Source organism: Rutidosis leptorrhynchoides, chromosome 8 (assembly GCF_046630445.1).
Source record: "Rutidosis leptorrhynchoides isolate AG116_Rl617_1_P2 chromosome 8, CSIRO_AGI_Rlap_v1, whole genome shotgun sequence".
Classification (NCBI taxonomy): Eukaryota; Viridiplantae; Streptophyta; class Magnoliopsida; order Asterales; family Asteraceae; genus Rutidosis; species Rutidosis leptorrhynchoides.
Genome location: NC_092340.1, coordinates 253009787 through 253016476, shown reverse-complemented (window position 1 = coordinate 253016476; position 6690 = coordinate 253009787).

Here is a 6690-nt window from a genome sequence, read left to right as displayed (position 1 = left end):
GGTATGATGGGTCCGTTATTTGCTCCTTTTCGTCGGTAAGTTTCCATTTCTGTCTTGCTTTTTTGTGTACCAGAGTCACCTCCAGTTTCTTTCTCAGTCTGACTCAGGCAACGAACACCTGTCGGTGTTCTGAGTTATGGTTGAGGAGGCGGCTGGACTTTTGTTCTGTGGTGTACTCCGTCTTTTGTGACGAATTTTGGGGTCTGAGCTTCTTTTTCCGGCTACCTTCCTGTGTTGTGAGGTTTTATCCACCATCCCATGGTGGTGAAGGGTTTTTTTTTGTTTTGAAAATGGCAGATTATTTAGCCGGCAATCTTGACGGGTTCAGTTTGGGATCCTGTTACATTTTCGGCGGCCGTAGGTAGACTTATCCTTTCCTTTTGGTCCGATCTGTTTTCTGCTTCTGAGTTTCCAGTCTCTTGTAAAGAGCTGGTCGAGACGGACGTTTTTCTGGTCGGGTCCACGCGTTCGTTACTGTCCACGCGTTTTGCTTGTTCCACTAATCTTGTTGTCGAGTCTCATTCAGGTGGGACTGACGCTGTTACCGACGTTGCCGTTGTATTTTCGATTTCGAAAAGTCAAAGTTTTCTGGGGTGATCTTTCGGGTTTTTCAACCGCCCGGACGGTTGGTTTACTTTTGTTTTATGCTTCTCAGGGGTTCGTGGGTTTTCGGCGGGTTCGTCCTAGTTGTATTGGGATCGATGGTTCTCACCGGTTTTCCGGTCTCAGGGTTGGTGTTCTTGGGATTCCCGACAGGCTTTTCATGTTGTTTGGTTGACGAGCGGCTTATACTGACGGGGATGGTTTTGTTGGTGGGTTTGAAGGCTTGGGACTTTGATCTCGTGGCCCTTGAGGTTTGGATGTTTTGGTGGTCATTTGGAGGGTTTGGATCATACTCAGGGTATTTATATGTTTATAGGCTTAGCGATATTGAGGGTTCAAGTTTATGGTTGGTTCAATGTTAGTTTGTGTGTTTATGGTGCTTTTTCAATGGTGTAGCAATTTGCGTAGCGTATGTTTCACGCAATTTCATGTACAACAGATCAATAGATCTGCACAATTTATAACCTCTTGATTAATTTAATCTATATATATATATATATATATATATATATATATATATATATATATATATATATATATATATATATATATATATATATATATATATATATATATATATTATATTTAGATTTTACCAAAAAAAAATAAAAAAAAAATATGAGATTACCCTAAATGACAATCAAGACACTCCTCCAAGAATGTTTGGTTTACCACATTTGGAGTGTCATGTCATTTTCACACAATAAGACCAAATCTCACACACTTAATGCATGTAGTACTTGTATAGGATATTTGGTTTCTTTTGCAGGTGCTAAATGAAGTAAAGATTCCAAAATATGGTGTTCAAATCTGAGTCAAACGGCTATACAACAGATATAAATTTTGGACAGAGGTGCACACGGTCGAACCACGATCGACCATGACATTGACCGTGTGTCAACAGCTAGTTTTTGAATTCCACTTTAAATAGCAAGCAGTGCAGAGCATTTGGAGCTGACCCACTTGCACATTTAAAAGGCATATATAATAACCCGCATTTTTCGTTAATTTATTTTAACGTCGTCTTTTTTTAAATAATATCTTTCGTTATCTAAATTAGTATCTTCCGTTGAGTAGCGTTTTAATATTTTCCGTTATTTAATTGTAACATCTCTCGTTACCCTAGCGTATTTAAAATATTTCGTTCGGTAAATTCACGCACCTGCTTTTAAACTCGAGGGACCAAAGTTGCCAAGGGACCAAACTAGTTGACTAGGTCAACTAGTCAAACCCCACCACCACCACTCATTCACTTCCACCTCCCTTATCTCTCTTTCCTCTCTTGTTCAAGAATACCCTTTTCTCTCAAATTCATTTAATCATCATCTAAATCCGATCTAGGAGGCTAACATCAAAATAAATTTCATATTTGGAATCCTCTCTTCATCCTCTACGTTTTGATACTAACTTTATCACTTTTGGGTAACTTTTCTAAAACTCTAGATTTCTCTAAATTCGTTTTATAGACTTGAAATGATGTTAGTTAGTGTCTATGGCTCACTAGGTTGTTGTATATGTAATTTGGTTGCTTGATTTGCTTGTATGAGTAACTAGCTTGAATATGAAAAATGGGTTAGTTTAATCTTTGATTTTGGTTGATTAAACGTTGATTAAATGTTAAAGTTCATGTATTAAATGTGTTACTGGCATCATCAGCTTCAATTTGATGTGTAGGTTGACTTGGAAAACTTCACTAACATGATTATTGATTTTGTGATTTTAGTTAGGGTTTGATAGACTTAAATTTGAACTTTTGATGCATTAAATGCTATGAAATGTTGTTAGTAAGTGTTTAGTTGCAATGTATGTTTATTACCTTCGAAACGGCATATCGTATGTGTAAATTGGATTCCCGCATCATGAAATGCATTTTATGAACTTGAAACTTTAATGACGAACATTTAACGATCATTCGACGAGGATATAGTTATTGTAAATGATGAATTTGATTGATGAAATGTGTTTAGTTGTATTCCTCGTTAAATTACCTTTCCAACGATATAAGATACGTGTTTTGAATGTTTGCGGTTCATTATTTGTGTTTTGGCGGAATTTGGTTCGAGACTTGACCACATGAAACTGCCCAGAAATTTGCCCAGGTGCTTTGCCGCGGCGTGGCAAATCCTTGGTGCCTCGAGGCTCAAAGAGCGTTTTTAAAATAACCTTTAACCAAGATGTGAAGCATCAGGTAAACCGAGGTGCCGCGGCGCGGCCAACCCTTGGCGCGACACGGCATATGCCTGGATTGTAGTGTCACGACCCTACTTTTTCCGTTATCTTTTACCGTTTATTATTTAACGTCCATTAATTGCTTTTCGTGCCACGTCATTTCTATGAAATATATTATTATTTTTGTAATAATATATTAATTATTATGTGTTATGTGAATATTTGTATTTATTTAAAGTTGTACGTTTCTGCGTGTCGTGGATTTCTATCCGGCGAATCTTTTCGGTTTTCAAACCAACGGTCAAACTTTTGGGGATTTTTTAAATCCAAATTATTTTAAATATGATATTTTAATGTCATATGATTATATATAGTGTATATATATTTTATTCGACGCGTATTTGTTATCTCTCCGAAAAATCAATCGCGTAGTGTTTTCGTGTTTCGGGCTTCGATCGAGCGTTCGGGCTAAAAGCAATTACACATTTAACAAAATTGGGCCATGGGGCCCACCCCCACACACCCCATTCAGCCGAACCAAGGGAAGAGGGGTATACCCCCATTTGATTTTTATTTTTGCATTTCATTTTTCATTTTACCCCATCGCACTACTAAACCTAGCTTTTAGATTTTCCTCTCTCCCTCTTCTCCCTCCCTTATTGCCGTCGCCATTCACCACCATAAACATCATCATCTCACGAAAATTATTGATCATTTCAAGAAGCTTTCAACATAATCGGATTCTACACATCGATCTCTACGTGCTCATAACACTTGATTGTTGATTAGGGTATAAACCCTAACCCTAAGTTTTTGATTTTTACATTATTTTACTGATTTTGAATGTTTAATATGATAGTATAGTGCTTGTATGTTGTTGGTTTATTGATTGTATGCATAGAATCACTCGTTATCGCATGTTTTCGGTTTGATTGGTTGTGGACAGCAGACTAATTGACCATTTCAGTGAACTTAACTGATGTTTTTCTTAAAATAAAGTGTCTATATGTGTTCCTCTCATCAAGACATTGATTTTAGACTCCGAATTCATGTTATTTGGATTCCGAGAACTCAAGTTATGATTAAAATGGTGTTTTCATGAAATTAAAATGTAAAAACGAATGTGTTCAGGTTTGGTCCGACTTTGTGACAATTTTTGGAGTCTCTAGAGTGTAGTAGTGTGTTAGGATTGATGATTGGATGAACTTTCATGTTTGGGTCATCGAAATCCGAGCCACGGATCACCCGTTATGACTAAAACTTGTTTTTGATCGGATTAAAGTCTCAAGTTGAATTATGGCTGTTGGTCATGACTTAAGAGCTATTCTTAGGCTGTTCTTGAGTTCACTAATGTGTCAGGTGGTTTGGTTAGACGAGGATATATATAAGACTCGTTAAAAACCGACACCCGAGGCTCAAGTTATGACTCGGCGAACGTTTTAATTAAAACTTATGATTATAACGTTTAACTTATGATATAAATAATGATTTTCATTATTATTAAATTACTTATGATATAAAAGTAATTAATTTAATTTAAGACTTATGATATATATATTTATTATATCATTTATTAATTATCTTATGATTTAATTAAACTTTTAATTAAACTTATGATTAATAATACTTTTATTATTAATGAAAAATACTTATGATAAGTATTAAAATTATGTTATGAGATTATTATAATAAGACTTATAATAAATATTAATTAATTATTTAATTATTAAAAGGCTTAGTTATTATTTAATTATAATTTAATTAGTAAATACTTATGGTTTAATAATTATAATTAAATACTTATGATATGATTAATAATTCATTATTAATTAATAATACTTATGATATGATTAAAAATTTATTATTAATTAATAATACTTATGTTATGAATAATATTTAATTAATTAATTAAATACTTATGATATATTAATTTTATCATTTAAACTTATGTTAACTTTATTAATTCAATTTAATTTAAGTAAACTTATGTTATGACATAATTATACATATATGACTTTAAATAACATTATAACTTATATTATTATTATAACTTATACTTTAAAAATTAATGTTGACTATGTTTGACCAAGGTTGACTTTTGAGTTGACTTTCAGTTGACTTTGTATTTCAGTGGACTTTTGTTGACTTTCTAATTAAGGAAACATTCCTAACTTATAAGCTTTCTAAAAATAGAAACTTTCCTAAAATAGGAACTTTCCAAAAATAGAAACCTGCTAAAAATAGAAACTTTCTAAAAATAGAAAGTACGTGTCCTTACGCTGTTTTGATCAAACCAAAGCATACTGAGTGTTATTCTATGTCTACTTGCAACAAGTACTATAGCTATCATACTAAGACTTGGCCTAAGTTAGTTATTAATATCGACCTGCTTTATTTATAGGTCGGCGTTGTGATCATTCTTGATCATTTTACTTCGTGCAGTTCACGTTTTATGTGTTACTACTTCGTTTACGTTAAGGTGAGTTATAGTCCCGTTTTTATACTATTTTAAAGTATTTTTGGGATGTGATTACATGCATTTTTGTTTTACGTTTAGACACAAGTGGCAATCAAATTTAACTTATTCATTATGAGTTGAACGAAAATATTCCCTAGTCTGGTAACTGTAATCACTGGTTTCTACTGGTGAACACGAATCTTATGGGGCTTGACAGCCCCATTTCGAGCTAGTCGCGCTAGCAAATTATAATCGGAATGTATTAGTACTTCGTTATTATTTGAAGATACACCTATTCAGTGTATATATATTGTGTTTGGTAAGGGTATGAAAATGGTTAAGTGGTTACCAGGTGACTTATAGATAAGGGAATAATAGTTTAATATTTTCTAACATTTTTAAATCTTGTGGTCTAAAGTTTATTCGTTTATTTAAACCTATAAGTCGCTCAACATTTTTTTGTTGACAATTTACTCGCATGTTTTCACAGGTATTTGATTTGTTTGGCTTCCGCTGTGTTAGAGGGTCTGCATACATTTTGGCAGATTTTGATAAACATTGAAACTTTGCATTCTTTTTGGTTATTTAGACTTGTGGGTGTTGTTGACATGTTTTGGTCAACTTTGAATATTCTAATAAGATGAGTTGTTTAGAACTACTTATTTTTGTAAATTTCCTTTTTGGGAAACTTTTTGGTTAAAGAATGCAATGTTGTTTAATAAATTCATTTAAAGTTCGATCAAGCTGTGGGACCAAGTGACAGATCCGTTAAGGGTACTTGACGGGGCCATCACAGTTGGTATCAGAGCTCTGGTTGTAGGGAATTAGGCTGCATTAATGTGGTTAACCCTTGTGTCATAACCCGGATTTTTCCATGATTATATATATTATGAGAGATTAATATTTACATGAATAAATGTTTCCAACATATTAATCAATCAAATTTGTTAAGACAATTGTTAATTGAAACGGTTTTTATGTAAACGTTTGACCACCCAGTTTATCCGATGATTCACGAACGTTATAGCTTGTATATGACATGATAATATATATATGGACATATATATATATATATATATATATATATATATATATATATATATATATATATATATATATATATATATATATATATGTGTGTGTGTGTGTGTGTGTGTGTGTGTGTGTGTGTGTGTGTTTAACATGATTAAATGATAATTATGTATCTCATTATGTATATTAACAACAAATATATACATAAAACAAGACTACTAACTTAAGGAATTCGAAACGATATCTATATGTAGCGATTATCGTTGTAATAACGTCTTAATATTTATATATCATATTAAGATATATTATCACACTATGTTATCATGATAATATAACAAACTAAAAATCTCATTAGATATAATAACAATGGGTTAATAATATTTAACGAGATCGTTAACTTTAAGGTTACAAAACAACGCATGCATGTA